At 38.7% G+C, this 16,917-nt stretch overlaps 2 long non-coding RNA genes across 2 annotated transcripts in view; one reads left to right on the top strand and one right to left on the bottom strand.

Moving 5' to 3' along the window:
• Positions 1–16,917, bottom strand: part of LOC105481906 (uncharacterized) — a 101,590-nt gene that overhangs the window by 47,495 nt on the left and 37,178 nt on the right. The window lies entirely within an intron of this gene.
• The window catches only part of LOC105481905 (uncharacterized), a 38,594-nt gene continuing 36,347 nt past the window's right edge, over positions 14,671–16,917 (top strand). Inside the window, exon 1 of the long non-coding RNA XR_987261.3 lies at positions 14,671–15,003. This is a non-coding gene — a long non-coding RNA (uncharacterized lncRNA). The remainder of the gene's footprint in view (positions 15,004–16,917) is intronic.

Genomic DNA, 16,917 nt, shown 5'->3' with positions numbered 1-16,917 from the left:
CTCTTTCTTTTGTAAATTGCCCAATCGTGGGTATGTCTTTATTCAGCAGTGTGAAAACAAACTAATACAGTAAATTGGTACCAGGAGTGCGGTGTTGCTGAAAAGATACCTGAAAATGTGGAAGTGACTTTGGAACTGGGTAACAGGCAGAGGTTGGAACAGTTTGGAGGCTCAGAAGACAGAAAACTGTGAGAAACTTTGGAACTCCCTAGAGACTTGTTGAATGGCCTTGACCAAAATGCTGATAATGATATGGACAATGAAATTCAGGCTGAGGTGTTCTCAAATGGAGATGAGAAACTTGTTGAACACTGGAGTAAAGGTGATTCTCCTTATGTTTTAGCAAAGAGACTGGCAGCATTTTGCCCCTGCCCTAGAGATTTTGGGAACTTTGAACTTGAGAGAGATTATTTAGGGTATCTGATGGAAGAAATTTCTAAGCAGCAAAGCATTCAAGAGGTGACTTGGTGCTGTTAAAGGCACTCCATTTTATAAGGGAAGCAGAGCATACAGATTTAGAAAATCTGCAGCCTGAAAATATGACAGAAAAGAAAAACCCATTTTCTGAGGAGAAATTGAAGTGGGCTGCAGAAATTTGCATAAGTAACAAGGAGTCAAATATTAATCCCCAAGACAGTGGGGAAAATGTCCCAGGGCATGGCAGAGGACTTCATGGCAGCCCTTCCCATCACAGACCCAGAGGCTTAGGAGAAAATAGTTTCATGGGCCTGTCCCAGAGGTCAGCATGTTGTGTGAAGTTTAGGGACTTGGTGCCCTGCGTGCCAGCCACTCCAGCCATGACTAAAAGGGACTAAGGTACAGCTTGGGCTTCTGCTTCAGAGGGTGGACGCCCCAAGCCTTAGCAACTTCCACATAGTGTTGAGCCTGCAGGTACACAGAAGTCAAGAATTGAGGTTTGGGAACTTCCACCTAGATTTCAGAAGATGTGTGGAAATGCCTGGATGCTGAGATAGAAGTTTGCTGCAGGGGCGGGGTCCTTATGGAGAACCTCTGCTAGGGCAGTGCAGAAGGGAAATGTGGGGTTGGAGCCCTCATACAGAGTCCCTACTAGGGCACCACCTAGTGGAGCTGTGAGAAAAAGGCCACCATCCTCCAGATCCCAGAATGGTAGATCCACTGACAGTTTGCACTGTGTGCCTGGAAAAGCCACAGACACTCAAAACCAGCCTGTGAAAGCAGCTAGGAGGGAGGCTGTACTCTGCAAAGTCACAGGGGTGGAGCTGCCCAAGGCCATGGGAAACCACCTCTTGCATCAGTGTGATGTGGATGTGAGACATGGAGTCAAAGGAGATCGTTTTGAAGCTTTAAGATTTGATCACCCTGCTGGATTTCAGACTTGCATGAGGCCTGTAGCCTCTTTGTTTTGGCCAATGTCTCCATTTGGAATGGCTGTAATTATCCAATGCCTGTACCCTCATCGTATCTAGGAAGTAACTAACTTGCTTTTGATTTTATAGGCGTATAGACGGAAGCGACTTGCCTTGTCTCAGATGAGACTTTGTACTGTGGACTTTTGAGTTAATGCTGAAATGAGTTAAGACTTTGGGGGACTGTCGGGAAGGCATGCTTCGTTTTGAAATGTGAGGACATGAGATTTGGGAGGGGCCAGAAGTGAAATGATATGGTTTGGATGAATGGGAGCCATATTAGAGGCTGAATACTCCAGTCTGTCCTCTGGCTCACTATGATTCATGTCTTCCATGCAAAATTTCCTCACCCTCTCTCAAGGCCTCAAGAGTTTCAACTCATTATAGCATCAGCTCAAAGTTCAGAATCCTGTCATCTAAATTAGATCCAAGCATTGATGAGGTTTCTCAGGTTAAGTTCCTTAAGCATAGCTCCTCAAATACAATTCCTCTTGATCTATAGACCTGAAATTATAAAAACAACTTTTATCTATCCCACCCCTACACACACACACAAAAACACACACACACATGCTTACACACACTCAACATACAATGGAGACAGGCATTGGAAAATGGCTGTATACAACCCTGTCAAAAAAAATATAAAACTGAGTATGAAAAGGAGTCACTGATCCATGGCAGTTCTGAAATCCAGCTGGGTGAATGTTGGAAGTTCCTTGACTAGATTTCGATGTCTTGGAATAATTTTTCCTCACTTAATTCTACCTTATCAAGTTCATGTTTCTACCTTCTGTGTCTTCCTTCCTTGTTGTATAGGGTAGCATGTGCTTATGGCTAAACAGCTATCACAGTCTCCTTCCTTAGCAGGTCCAAAGATCACTGCTAATGCTGTACTGTCTGTTTCCTCGGGCCTAAGGTGGTGGTATTCCTGCACATATAACTATTTTAAGAACTGTGAAGATCCCCTATAAATCATCTTGGGGTTGACTTCCTTAGACAAAAGCCACACTTGCAAATCACAAGATAACCTCTTCTCTCTCTCTCGAGCCTTGGCTGAGATACCTGAGACAGAGCGAGACTCAATCTCTATTGAAACACACAAACAAACACAAAAGCTCTAAAGCTTTCTAGAAACACTATTGTTTTATTCAGAGGATCTGTGAGACATACCTTTAATGTTTTAAGGAAACTTTGCATGGCTGAAAGTATCCTAAGGCATGAAGTTGATCTTTCTAAGGTCTTAACAGAAGTTTTGATAGTCACATCCTTAGTTTCATCTTTAGACTGTCATTCTCCTGTGAGTACTCTGGATCTGATCTTTAATCAAAAGCTTTTTTAAAAAATTTAGCACCACTTTCCATCTGAAAAGACTGAAAATTTTCGAAACTATCACATCTTGATGGCTTTTTATTTAACAGTCCTTACCTCAATTCCTTCTTTCCTCTCCTATTTTCCTATAAGCAGCAACAAGAAACCAGGCAGCACCTTCAACACTGTGCTTAGAAATCTCCTAAGCTAGATCACTTCATCCATGAAGCACATTTTCTACTTTCCACATTACTATAGGCAAAATGCTGCTAAGTTCTTTGCTATTACCAACAAGGACTCCTCCTTCCTTAATTTACTGCCTATATTTACCTCAACCTTATAGAAGACCAAGAGGCTTCTGTTTACAACTTCTTAAGGACACTTCATAGTGTCAATAACACTGTACTCAAAACCCAGGGCCCAGTTCCATAGCCATTTCTACATTTTAGGTATTCATCATGACAGCACCCTACTTCCAGGCCCTAAAATCTGTATTTGTTACCTTTTGATGCATAACAAATTACAATAAAAATTACCAGTTTAAAACAATAAACACGTATTATCACACTGTTTCTGTGAGTCTGTAATCAAAATTAGTTTGGCTAGGTAATTTTGGCTCAGGATGTCTTATAAGGTTGTAGTCAAACTGTCAGCTGGGATTGCAACCATCTCAAGGCTTAACAACTCAACTGTGAATGATGGATAAACTTCCAAGTTCACATATTCATTGGCAGGCTTTACTTGTTTGGGGACTTTCAGATTGAGGACCTTAGTTTCTCAAAGGCTGTTGGACTGAGAAACTCAGTTCTTCCCCACACCATGTGGGCCTCTCCATATTGCTGCTCAAAACACGGCATCATGCTTCCCCAAACACAGGTGTTCTGAGATAGAGAAATTGCACACACTCAAGATTGAAGTCACTGTCTTTTTTAACATAATCTCAAAAGTGACATCTCATTACTTCCACCTTTAAAAATGGGTAAGTCCAGCCAACACCGAAAGCAAAATGATTATGTAAGTACATGAATACCAGGAGTGTTTGGTCATGATGGACCATCTTAGAAGGTCATCATGGACCATTTTAGAAGACCCTGAGATGACAGGTAAAGATCATGCAGCAAGACAGAAAGAAAAACTACCTGATGAATTTCCAGTTTCATGAGACCTGGCTATTTCCTTAATTGTATTCTATAATATTGTGAGATTTTTCTGAAGAATGAAAATAAATGCACCCACTGTTAAGTAAGCTTGAAAGAATTTCTGCTCCTTATGAAAAAAATATTCCTAAAACTATATTCCATCTTCCTCCTGAGTCTGTACTCCACCTTCAGGAGACAGAAAGCAAATATAATTCCCCTCTCTGAAACCTAAACAAGACTCAGAATATCTGAGCTGACCTGCAGATATTTTAGATCAGGCATGTTCTGTATTCTGCTGACCCTGTCAGCAAAAAGTTCTCTGCCAGCACATTAAGGACAGCACATTTATATTAGAAGCTGTGCTTTAATTTCTGTGACATGTAATAAGGCAGTCTCACTAGCCAGAATATTTTATTAGGTCATAATGTGTTAAATGTGGTTAAATCAAGAGGTGCCATTAGATAGCCTCCAAATGAACTTCAGATGTAAGGTGATCACACAACAAATCATCTATGGAACCCTCTGAACTAAAGTTAACAAAGATGAGTCAGCTCTACAATATAAGTATTTATATCCTCATAACTAATAATAATAATTAAAATAGTTAACATTTATTAAGTACACACATAAGATTCTCTTATAACTCAAGACAGCTATACTAGGAACGCCCATAATTTTTTTTTATTTTCCGTACACCCTTTTTTAGAAAACTTACAATAAGAAAAGAGAACCTGCCTATACTGGTTATCTGAAATAATACATTTAATATTTACAATTCTAAAAGGCAATTGTCATATTATCTGCATTTCAAAGCTAAGGAAGCTGAAGTTTAGCAATATTAAGCAGCCAGTCCAAGGTCAAATATCTTGCCTCCTAATCATCATACCCTTGGGTAGTCCCTTCTCACATTATATTAGAGATAGTTTGTGTCATCAATCATCATGGCAAACATGACAGTGTGTGACTTCTGGTGCTAGATCATAAAAAGCATTGCAGCTTCTCTTCTTCTTTTGAATCACTCATTCTAGGGGAAGCCAGATGCCATACTCTGAAAACATTCAAGAAGTCATAGAAAGAGAGCCATGTGACAAATAACTAAGACCTCCTACAATCAACTTGCCAGCAATATCAGGGAGCCATTTTGGAAGTGAATTCTCCAACTCCAGTCAACTCCTGAGGTGACAGTAGCCCCAGCTAGCATCTTGACTATACCTCATGAGAGACCCCAAGTCAGAATCATCCAGGTGAAGCACCCCCAAATTTCTGTCACCCAGAAACTGTAAGATAATAAATATTATTGTTTTTTCAAGCCATTAAACTTCTAGGAATTTTATTACTCAGCAATACATAGCTGATGTAGCAATAAAGTTTGGTGCCTCTCCCTTAAGTTCTCTCATAGACTGTAGTCAGGATGATGGCCAAATGCTATAGTTTGTATGTTTGTCCCCCAAAAATCTCATGTTGAAATTTGATCGCCAGTGTTGGAGATGGTGTCTAATTGGGGGTGTTTGGGTCATGGAGCTGGACCCCTCATAAATAGTTTGATGATGTCCTTGTGGTAATGAGTGAATTCTCACTTTATTAGTTCTCAAGAGAACTGGTTGTTAAAAAGAGCCTGGCACCTCCCCACCCTTGCTCCCCCACCTCTCACCATGTAATCTCTGTAGATTCTATCTTCCCTTCACCTTCTGCCATGAATGGAAGCAGCCTAAGGTTTCCACCAGATGCCCAATCTTCTACCTAGCAGAATAGAACAGCCAAATAAATCTCCTTTTTTTTTTTTTTTAACCTAACTTCAGGTATTCCTTTAAAGCAACACGAAACAGACTAAGACCACTCACTCATGTAGCTGTTGGCAGAATTCCGTTACTGGCTGGTTATTTGTCAGAGATCTCCCTCAGTTTCTTGACTTGTGGGCCTCTCCATAAAGCAACTCAAAACATGGCAGCTATTTGACTTACTTTAGAGCAAGCAAAAGAGAGCAAATGGAGAGCGCCCAAGAAAAAAGTCATAGTCTTTTTGTAACCTACTCTCAGAAGTAACAGTACATAAAATCTGCCATATTCTATTTTCTAGAAGGAAGTCACTAAATTCAGCCCACACTGAAGGGGAGAAGATTGCACAAGGATATGAATACCAGGAACTGGGGATATTTAGGGGCCATAGTGAATATTGTATACCACACTGGGATATGATTCCAGAGGTCTGAACTAATACTCTTCATCATTATACTCTAGGCCTCCCTTGAGTATATCCACATACGTTATGAATTCCATTTTATATAAATCTAACCCAAGCATTAGTCTTCCCTATAATCAAAGCACACACCTCCAGGATATTTGGGGAGAAGGTGGTTAGTCTTAAGGTCATTCCTGAGTCATCCCCATGTTACAGGTCTCTCCGGTCATATTTCTACCATGGGTCACTGTGGCGTGATCTCGGCTCATTGCAAGCTCCGCCTCCCGGGTTCACACCATTCTCCTGCCTCAGCCTCCCAAGTATCTGGGACTACAGGTGCCCACCACCACACCTGGCTAATTTTTTGTATGTTTAGTGAAGACGGATGTTTAGTGGAGACGGGGTTTCACCGTGTTAGCCAGGATGGTCTCGATCTCCTGACCTCGTGATCCACCCACCTCGGCCTCCCAAAGTGCTGGGATTTCAGGCATGAGCCACCTCGCCCAGCCCAGACTCAACATCCTTATTCCTCAAAGTATCACCAACTCAAAAATTCATTCATAGACAACTTTAATGATGGCTCCAGGGAAACTGAAATGATTATGTTGTTTCTCAGCAGATGACTTTACAATGGGACATTAGCCAGTCCTGTCTAAAATTATTCCAGCCCCATAGGAATTGGCAACTTCTCAGAGATCATCTTTCCCAAAGGCCCCATCTACTACTTTATCCATCCCTCCTCAGGGCTGCCACATAGAGTTGTGCAGGTTGTTTACTGCACATGGGTGTTTGGCTAAAGTGGTGAGTGAGAGGCTGAAATACAGCCCATGCTCTGCTTCACAGTCTTAGGAGGCACATGTACTAGGACAGTTCTATACGGGCTAGTTGAAGTTCGTGCCGTTTTCATATTGCTTTTCAGGGCCCCTTCTCTCATTTCTAAGATATTTTGGAAATTCCTAAGACAAAAAAAGGAAGAAAACCCTCTTATTATTTATAATTTACTCATCTAGGAAAAGAGTCCTAGAAGTTAAAGAACTCTTTGCTTATTAAGCACACTATTTTTAAAGTAATTACCTACATACTTGAAGATAGAGTTCAATGAAGAGTGTGAAGATGCAAAGTTAGAAAAACCTAGGCAAAGCTAAAGTGCTTTACTTAAGAAAAGGGATATAAGGGAGATGCCATCATCAAGATGGTAGAATGGGAAGTCCTAGATACTCATTCCTTCATGAATGAACAACAATACACAGACCAACTGCCTTTGTGAAAAACTCAGAAAGCAGTTGAGGTTCTTATGAAACGCTGAAACCCTGTTTTCTCTCTGGGGAGGGAAGGGAGTAGAATGTACATTCAATGTTCTGACTTTCAAAAGGAATGCTCAGGAGATAGGTCTTGCCTAATACAAGCACTGACAAGAATAGGAACATGATGACACCAGATTCAAGGCCTGTGACAAGAAAGGTGATCAACATGCACCCATGTCTGCAGTACCAAAGGTGGAGGATATATCCTTGCAAAACATTTGAAAGGTCTCTGGAATATCTTGCCAAGCTGAATAGAGAAAATCCTTGTGGTATAAAACCAGACTGTAAAGTATAGGAGAGGTGGCTGATTTTTCAATTGCCAAAATCCCAACAGAACAAGACACCCAAAGAAAGAGAGAAGTAAGGTTCATTTAAAGGGTTAAATTAAATCTTCAGAAACTTACACCAAAGAAACAGGAATATATGAAAAGCTCACAGACAACGTCATATTGAATGAAAGCTTTTCCTGTAAGATCAGAAACAAGAGAGGGATGCCTACCACCACTACTATTTAACACAGTACAGAAATCCTAGCCAGAACTGTTAGACCAAAAACAAGGGGAAAGGTGGCATCCAAATTAGAAAAGAAGTAAAATTATCTTTGTTTGCAGATGATATGCTATTACATGTAGAAAACTCTGAAGATGACACACATGCATACACAATATACAACTAATAAATGATTTCTACAATGTCGAAGAATACAAAAGCAAACAAAAATCAATTGTGTTTCTATACACTAACAATAGCCAATCTGAAAATAAAATTAAGAAAAACATCCCATTTACTATAGCATCATTCTAAAATTCATATGAAATCTCAAGGGGCTCTGAAATAGCCAATACAATCTGGAAAAATAACAAAGTTTGAGACCTCACACTTTCCTGATTTCAAAACATACTACAAAGCAACAGTAATTAAGATGCTGTTGTACTAGCATGAAGACAGATATATAGATCAATTGAACAGAAAATGAGCCAAAAAATAAACTCTTTAATATATAGCCAAATGATTTTTGACAAAGGTGTCAAGATTACATAATGGTAAAAGGACAGCGTCTTCAACAAATTGTCTTGGGAAGACTAGATAACCACATGTAAAAGAATGAAATTGGACCTTTATTTTACACGACATGCAAAAATTAACTCAAAATAGATTAAAGACCTAAATGTATGACCTCAAACTATAAAACTCCTAGAAGAAAACATAAAGAAAAAGATTCAGTATATTAGATTTGGCTGTGATTTCTTGATTATGACACCAAAAGTGCAGGCAACAAAAGGAAAAATAGACAAATGGGACTACATTACATTTTAAAACTCCTGCACATCAAAGGAAACAATCAACAGAGTGAAAAGGTAACCTACAGAATGGGAGAAAATATTTGCAAGTTATATATGTGATAAGGTATTAATATCCCAAATATATAACGAATTCTAAAACTCAATGATAAAAAACATAACCTGACTTATTCATGGACAAAGAACTTGAATACTCTAAAGAAGATATGCAGATGGGCAAGAAGGATATGAAAAGATTCTCAACATCACTCATTAGGAAAATACAAATCAAGACCACCATGAAATATCACTTTATACACAGCAGGATGACCACTATCAAAAGAACAGAAAATAACTGTTGATGAGGATGTAGAGAAATTGAAGTCCTGTACACACTCAGGGGAAATGTAAAATGGTGCAGCCATTATGGAAAACAGTGAGACTCCCTACAAAGTGAAAAAGAAAATTACCATTTGATCCAACAATCTCACTTCTGCATATATATTCAAAAGAATTCAAAATAGTATCTCAAAGAGGTATCTAGACACTTCAGTTCATCATGGATTATTCACAATAGCCAAACGATGGAAGCGCCCCCTATGTCCAGTGACAGATGAATGGTATACAATGGAACAACACGCAACCTCGAGAAAGAAGAAAATCCTGCCACATGCTATAACATGGAAGAAACCTGAAAACATTAAACATTATACTAAGCAAGAGAACCCAGTCACAAAAAGACAAATAATATATGACTTCACCCATATGAAGTATCTAAAGTATCAAAATCATAAAAACAGAAAGTAGAAAGGTGGTTGCCAAGGCTAAGAGTAGAAAACACACAGAATTAGTGCTTAGTGGGTATAGAGTTTCAGTGTTGCAAGATGAGAAATTAAAGTTCAGAAAGGTCAAGTAACTGCCACAAGGTAATAAAGTAAAAAGTAGAGTAAACAGAAATCATATCCATATCTCTCTGATATTGGAGCCCTGTTTTTGTTCCCTGCAGCATATTATCTCCATACAAATAGTTTGGTCTCAGGTACAGCAATATAAAATGCTTAAACTCCTCAGACCAACATATAATGAGCATGCTTTTGATCAATGCCCCTATTTTATGTGCTTCAAGATAGATTGAAAGCTTAGCAGAATATTATGAGGAAGCACTCATCAGCATCCAAATTCTCCTATATGGCCTCAGGGAACTCAAAAAGACCAAAGTTTTAACACACTCAATCCCTGTCCCCCATGGCATACTTAGCACTCACTATGATAATTTACATGAAACAGAACAATTAATTTGGGAATTTCAGCTAAGGCTCTAAGATAGGACAGATATCACATACCAAGTGATTTTTGAGAAAAAAGCATGTGCTGATTTTTAAGACATTATCCAAAAACCAGATCAAAGTCTGAAATTGGTTTGTACCTACAGGGAGGTATAAAAGACTTGAGAAAGTAGATCTAGTAAGCCAGGTGTGGTGCCTCACTCCTGTAATCCCAGCACTTTGGGAGGCTGAGGCGAGCGGATCACCTGAGGTCAGGAGTTCGAGACCAGCCTGGCCAACATAGTGAAATGCTGTCTCTACTAAAAATACAAAAATTAGCCAGGCGTGGTGGTGGGTGCCTGTAATCACAGCTACTGGGAAGGCTGAGACAGGAGAATCACTTGAACCTGGAAGGCAGAGGTTGTAGTGAGCCAAGGTCATACCACAGCACTCTAGCCTGGGTAACAGAAAGAGACTGTCTCAAAAAAAAAAAAAAAAAGAAAACGAAAACGAAAGTAGATCTAGGGAGAGGACTTAGTGAGGAACATGAGGATGCTGTCTTGTGACCTCTAACCTATCAGATCACAAAAAAAAAAAAAAAAAAAAAAAAAAATTGAAAGCTTTCTGCTCTTTCACCTCCAGCCTACAGGCAGGGTGCTTCGTTGGGACCATGTAGAGAGACAACAAAAGTTGGCTATCTCCCCAGGAAAACTGGGGAGCTTCTTTGATGGCAAAGTAAGTACAGACTGTTGCTGCATGAAGGAAGTAGTTGTCTTTGCAGCAAACCACACATGATAAGAATGGACTGTAGACCAGATGTGGACCTCACAGGAGTCAGCTGAATGCCTGGCTAATTCAACCCCCTGGAGGGGTCAACAGGACTCCAACAGGAAGGAGAAAATTGCATTCAAGATCAGTGTGCAACCTATGCAGTGTCATGGAACCCTGCACTCAGAAGGGCCCTTCCCTGACACCATGCTTGGTTTAACGCTCTGTGTATTAAAATTCTTAATAATTGTATGAACTTGTGTTTTGTAAGTCCAATAGGACAATGTGTGCCTGCCATTCCTTGCTGCCCCATTTGCATATACCATTTTTGATGTCCCATGACACTGAATTCCAGCAGACCCACAATGCCTGGGAGTTCAGCAAGACTCAAAGTGAGTATGAGGTAAATGCATTATACCTTTAACCTAGTAAGCAGTGCCTGCTTACAGGCCCCACAGGCCACATTATGCATGTGAATCAGAATTTGCTTTCAGTAAAAAGAAGACAATAGCATTCTAAGAAACACAAACAACCAAGTAACTCTATCATATAGGTTAGGGTTGTTCCTCCTTACCCATTTCACTTTTCTGAATCAGCTAACCATTTACACTAAAAATGATAACACAGAAGGAAAGGGAAAGACAAAGAAAGTCGTAATTCCTTTTTCTTTCAGTCTTTCCTTACTCATTGATAAGCCCAAGGTAGAGAGTGCTGGTAGCATTTACATGTATCAGGAAGTGGAATAAAACAGTGGAGTTAGTTGTGGACACTGTTTCCATGGTTCTGTGCATGTATGTCCTAACTGCAAAATGCAAGTTGTACAATTTCAGTAACTGTGCATACAAGTTAAGTGCTTTTACATTTGCTTTGAAAATAGGTATTGCAAAATATAAAGATAACCAGCAAAATAACACTAATTTAATTTTTTTCTTAGGATGACATTAAATAGCCAATAAAAATACCATGTCAAGTTGAGACAGACTGTGATAGAGGAGAAAAAGCTTTATATTTGAGTACTTTTAGGGACATATTTTTCCTCCTTTTTGAACAAGGGACCCTACATTTCATGTTTTTACTGGGCCCTGAAAATTATGTAGCCAGTTCTGACTGCATGTAAAGACTGTATTCCTTCCCCTTAATTCCCTCTGCCCCTGGAAAAGTCAAAACACAGCAAGCTGGGGAAAAAGGAGAAATATTAAAGGGGGGGAATGACAAGGCCCTTCCCATCCCAGTACAATAGGACCTGATGGGAAAAAAGAGAAAATTTAACATTTATGTTTTGATGGTTGGGAAATGGACATTCTAATGTTTAAATTGAGACTGGTTTTGACCTAAAGTGATATTGGTACAGTCTGTTATCTAAATGTGAGCAAAAAATTAATGGAACCAGCCCTCCACCCAGGGGAAAAGGGATTTATTCCACTAAATAAATTTTAAAGGAGCAATAGGGGACAAAAGTGAAGTTGCATTTTTATCATATCTCATGAGTCATGTTTTTCAATCCCCCAGTTACAAATGAAACATAAAGTTCAAAGAAGGCTGATCAGACTTTTGTATCTGAAAACAAAAAAAAAAAAAGAAGAAAGAAAGAAAAAGAAAGCTTCTCTTAGTTTCAAACGCTTCAGTAATAAAAATCACATTGAAAATGATTAGACTCCATAGCTGACTTTACTTCACAAATTACCCATATGTTCCAGCTCATGTTACAATTTCTTTTGGGAGCGTTAAAATGATTTTTCAATTTTCTCACTCAATTTCTTCTATCTCTGCTGAAAATAAGAGATGACATTGTATGATAAGAACAAGTCTCTTTAAATTCGACCAACTTGACTTTTGCTTGCAGTCAAAGAGAGATCAAATATGTTTTTCCCCAAACCCCCCAAACATGTGAAAAAATCATAAAACAGTGCTTCTTACATTTTTAGAAACACAAAGGTTCGTTTTTAAATTCCTCTATTTTTAATCTTCTGTCACAGTAATAAGCTGTGAATTTTAATTTATCACTTTACCACTTCTTCAAAACAAGAAAAAAGCCAAGGAATTTCTGAAGGATAAACACAATAAGGTTTCTGTCATAATACGCATCTTCAAAATGTAGAACTATAATTATTTCAAACAGTGCCCCAAAATTAGCACCTACTGGTCAATAGATTTTCTGTTAATTTTTTCCTCTAAAGTAGAATTTCATGCGGAATTTACAAATACATGTAGCAAAGCACAAATGCTTTTAAATTATTTCAAGAGAACTAATCAATACAATAAATTATATTTTCAACTGAAATTCTAAAAATAAAATTCAATTTTACAAAGTTATAAAACATAAATATCAGGTTTACAGCAAATAATGAATACAATAGATTATGGACTCAGTATGTTGGACGATTTGCTGATGAAGTAAAATGTCATAAATAAACAAATATGAACTTTATGAGATGTGTCTATCAAATCATGCTCTGTTTCTGAAATTATACAGAAGCACGAAATAGTTAGAAATTCTGAGCCCCTCAAGAGTCCCTTACTGTTTCTTGATTGGGATATTTTTCTTAATTTTCCATCATCCTTACAGTGCAGAAGTGTTTTGGATGACATTTCACTGACTACTTAATGAGTGCCTCCTATGTGCCAGGTATTGTACCAGGTGCTAAGAAACACAAAAATGAGTGCCTTCAGACTAACAGGGTTGTCAGATAAAGTGTAGCACTCCCTGTTAAATTTGAATTTCATATAAACAATTTTTTTAGTGTAAGTATGTCTCAAATATTTTATGGGATATAATTGTATTTGTCAAAGCTGGCAAGCCTAGACTAGGGGAATTAAGGTTTTGTTTCTGTGCTACCAAATCAGTACTTGACAATCCGGACATTGCCAGCTGAGCTTTGCCCCTGCCGACCCTCTACTGATGCCCTCCCTTCATCTCTCTCCCATGTTTTATAAAAAATGTAGCCTATTTTTCCTGAGGCTTATTTCTTCCTCTTTTTTGCAATAACACCTTTCTTTCATGAAATATATTTTCAAATAACTTCCATAACTAATGATGTGTGGGAGGCAAAACTTTCTAAGTTCTTACAGGTTTGACAGTACCTTTATTCTGCCATCACATTTGATTGATACTTAATCTGAGTATAGAATTCTGGATTTAAAATGATTTTTCCTCAGAACTTGAAAACATTGCTCCGCTGCCTTACAGCACCCAGTATCACTAATAAGAAATCCAAGGCCAGCCTGATTCTCCTTCTTTTGTAGATAATTTGCTTTGTTTTTGTTTTCTGAAAGTATTTATGAACTTCTCTTCATTCTTGGTTGTATTTGCTTGCTAGGGCTGCCATAACAAAATATCATAGACTGGGTGGTTTAAACAGTAGAAATTTATTTTCTCACAATTCTGGATACCAGAGTGCAAGAGCAAGATGTCAGCAGGTTTACGGTTTCTCCTGAAGTCTCTCTCCTTGGCTCGCAGACGACCACTTTCTCACTGTGTCCTCACATGGTTAGGTTATCTTTCTGTCTGCATTGTCTGTGTCCTGATTTCCTTTTCTTTTAAGAACACCAGTCATATTGGATTAGGTCCCAACCCAGTGACCCTATTTTAACTTAATTACCTCTTTAAAAGCCCATTCTTCAAATACAGTCACATTCTGAGGTACTAAGAGTTAGGACTCCAACATATGAAATTTAGGGGACACAGTTCAGCCCATGACATTGGTATTTTGAAATTTCACAGTGATATATCTGGGCATTAGCCATATTTCTCATTTATTTTGTTGGTCTCTCACTAGACTTTCTCAATATAAAGATCTGTGTCTTTCAACTCTGGGAAATTCTCTCCTATTATCTGTTTAAAAATTTTCCCTGTTTTTTTTTGCTATCCTCTCTTTCAGGAACTCATTATTCAGTAGTTGTACTAGCAAGATAGGCTAAATGCTATAGCAAGCAATGCCAAAATCTTAGCAATGTAACACCACAAAGGACTTTTTTTTCTCACTGATGTAACAATGTAATGTGTGTTGGTGAAGGAGATAGCTAGCAGAGCATCTCCTAGCTATCTCCTCCACCAATACACATTACAGGGGAGGGTCTGCACCAGTTAGTGGCTCAAGGACTATTTTTAATAGCCCTAATAATTTTTAATCAAACCAGTAGTGGTTCTTTTGCCCTAGTGGCTTTGTGTCACCCAGAGCCTTAGAATCATTTTACTGTGTTCTCTGCAGTCACCTACTATATGGGAGAGGATGAAGGATTTCACAGGACATGTTAGGGCTCCATTATAAAAAGGAAGCTGTATCACTTTTACCAGAACTCCGAACTATAATAAAGGCTGGGAAATGTAGCAGAGAAATGAGCCAAAGGAGGCGAAGACTTTACAGATACTGGTGAGCACTGACAGTCTCTGCCATAGCCAACCATATGGAGCCTTTCTGCCTCTTGTTTCTAATAGTTTCTTTTTTCTTTTCTCTTTTTTTTTTTTTTTTTTTTTTTTGTATTTTTTGTTTTAAGACTGTATGAGTGCAATGGCACAATCTCAGCTCACTGCAACCTCCACCCACCAGATTCAAGCAATTCTCCCACCTCGGCCTCCCGAGTAGTTGGGACTATAGGCACATGCCACCACGCCTGGCTAATTTTTTGTATTTTTAGTAGAGATGGGGTTCCACCATATTGGCCAGGCTGGTCTTGATCTCCTGACTTCAGGTGATCTGCCCACATTGGCCTCCCAAAGTGCTGTGATTACAGGTGTGAGCCACCATGCCCAGCCCTGTCTAATAGTTTGTATCCTTTTATCTTTCGTTCCATTATTTAGAAGATTCCTTCCACTTCATATTCTAATTGTATATTTTATGTTTTTATTTTTATGTATAATTTTCAACTTCCAAGGGTGTTTCCTTATTCTATTGTCTTTTAATAGCATCCTCTTCCTGTTTGATGGGAGTGTTATTCTTCCAAGTCTTCAGCAACACTAATTGTAGTGTGTTATACACTTTTTTAAAAAGTTCTGTGCCTTGCTCTGTTTCCTCCAAAATATGTTGCTATTTATATGCCCCAGTTATTTTCTCTCAGTTTGCCAGCTTCCCATACATTTCTAGTGATCCTTAGATACCCATAGTTATTTATGAATGGGTCAAGAGAAAAGCTGGCTGTGAGCATTGAGTGGCCAGAGAGTGTGAATATGGGGGGCCTTGATAACTGCCTTAATTTTTCTCCAATGTGTTCTATTTCTATAAATAAGTAAGGAAGGAAAAAAGATCTCCTTGTTTTTTGCAGTGTGTTGGGCTGGAGAGAAGCATCTATTCTGCCTGTAGAGTTTCAGTCAAGCCCCTTGTTTTAAATCCTGCATTGCAATTCCACCCTCTATTGAACTTGGCATTTCTAGGTCCCAGGTCTCTCCAGTTTTGTGAACAAATTTTTCCCTCCTTGGCTGCAATTCTTTTTATCTAATGTCTTGGTAGGGCTTCCTCATCTCTGCTCACCAGGCAGTGTGGTCAATCTGCCTTCACTGAATTATCTTACCACTAATTGCTCCTCTTCTCCTATCCCTTTTGTTTTTGTGTCCTGTAGGTTTTCTTCTCTCTTTCCTGTTACTTTAATGGAGTCCCAGGAAGGACTCAAAAATAAATTTAACAATTTCACTTTAGGATTAAAAAAACAATGAAATAATGTCTTGCTAAAGCACCAGAAAATCCTTAATAATCTTTACTTTATTTTTGCTGTTGTTGAATTATATATTTGAAGTCAATCTGTGGTAGTGAACATTTTGGGGATTATATATAGATTTGGTACTGTAGGAGTTAACTGAAGTTCTTATCAAAAGAAAAACTAGGTAAATAGGAACTAGCTGAATTTTTTAAAATACTGATGTGGCAGCTGAAGTATGTTTTGCATGTAGAAATGTGAGTCACAGCAGTGAAAATAGGGGAAAAAAAAGTGTTGATTGTTATGAATGTTTCCATGAGGCATACTGAATCTAAGAACATTTTTCTTTCTTTCCATTTGGCTTCCTCCTTGGATGATTTTCTAGGATTTCTGTTAGGAGGCTCATTCCACTTCAGCAAAACGTAGCAACTTCTTCCAAATCAGTTTTCTCAACCACAGAGTGCATCAGATCACCAGGGAAGCTCATTGAAAATACACATCCCTGCCGTAGCCCACCCCCAAGGCTTATCAAACTTTCTCAGACGGGGTGCCAAGCAAGTGTACTTTGAAAAGGCTCCTAAAGTGATCAGGGTATTCTGTTTTTTATGTTACATCAAGCCCCCACCTCCTACACACCATACACACACATAACTAAA

This window comes from Macaca nemestrina, chromosome 7 (genome assembly GCF_043159975.1).
Source record: "Macaca nemestrina isolate mMacNem1 chromosome 7, mMacNem.hap1, whole genome shotgun sequence".
NCBI classification, from domain to species: Eukaryota; Metazoa; Chordata; class Mammalia; order Primates; family Cercopithecidae; genus Macaca; species Macaca nemestrina.
Note: the sequence above shows the minus strand (reverse complement) of the source record. Positions and strands in the feature narration are given on the sequence as shown.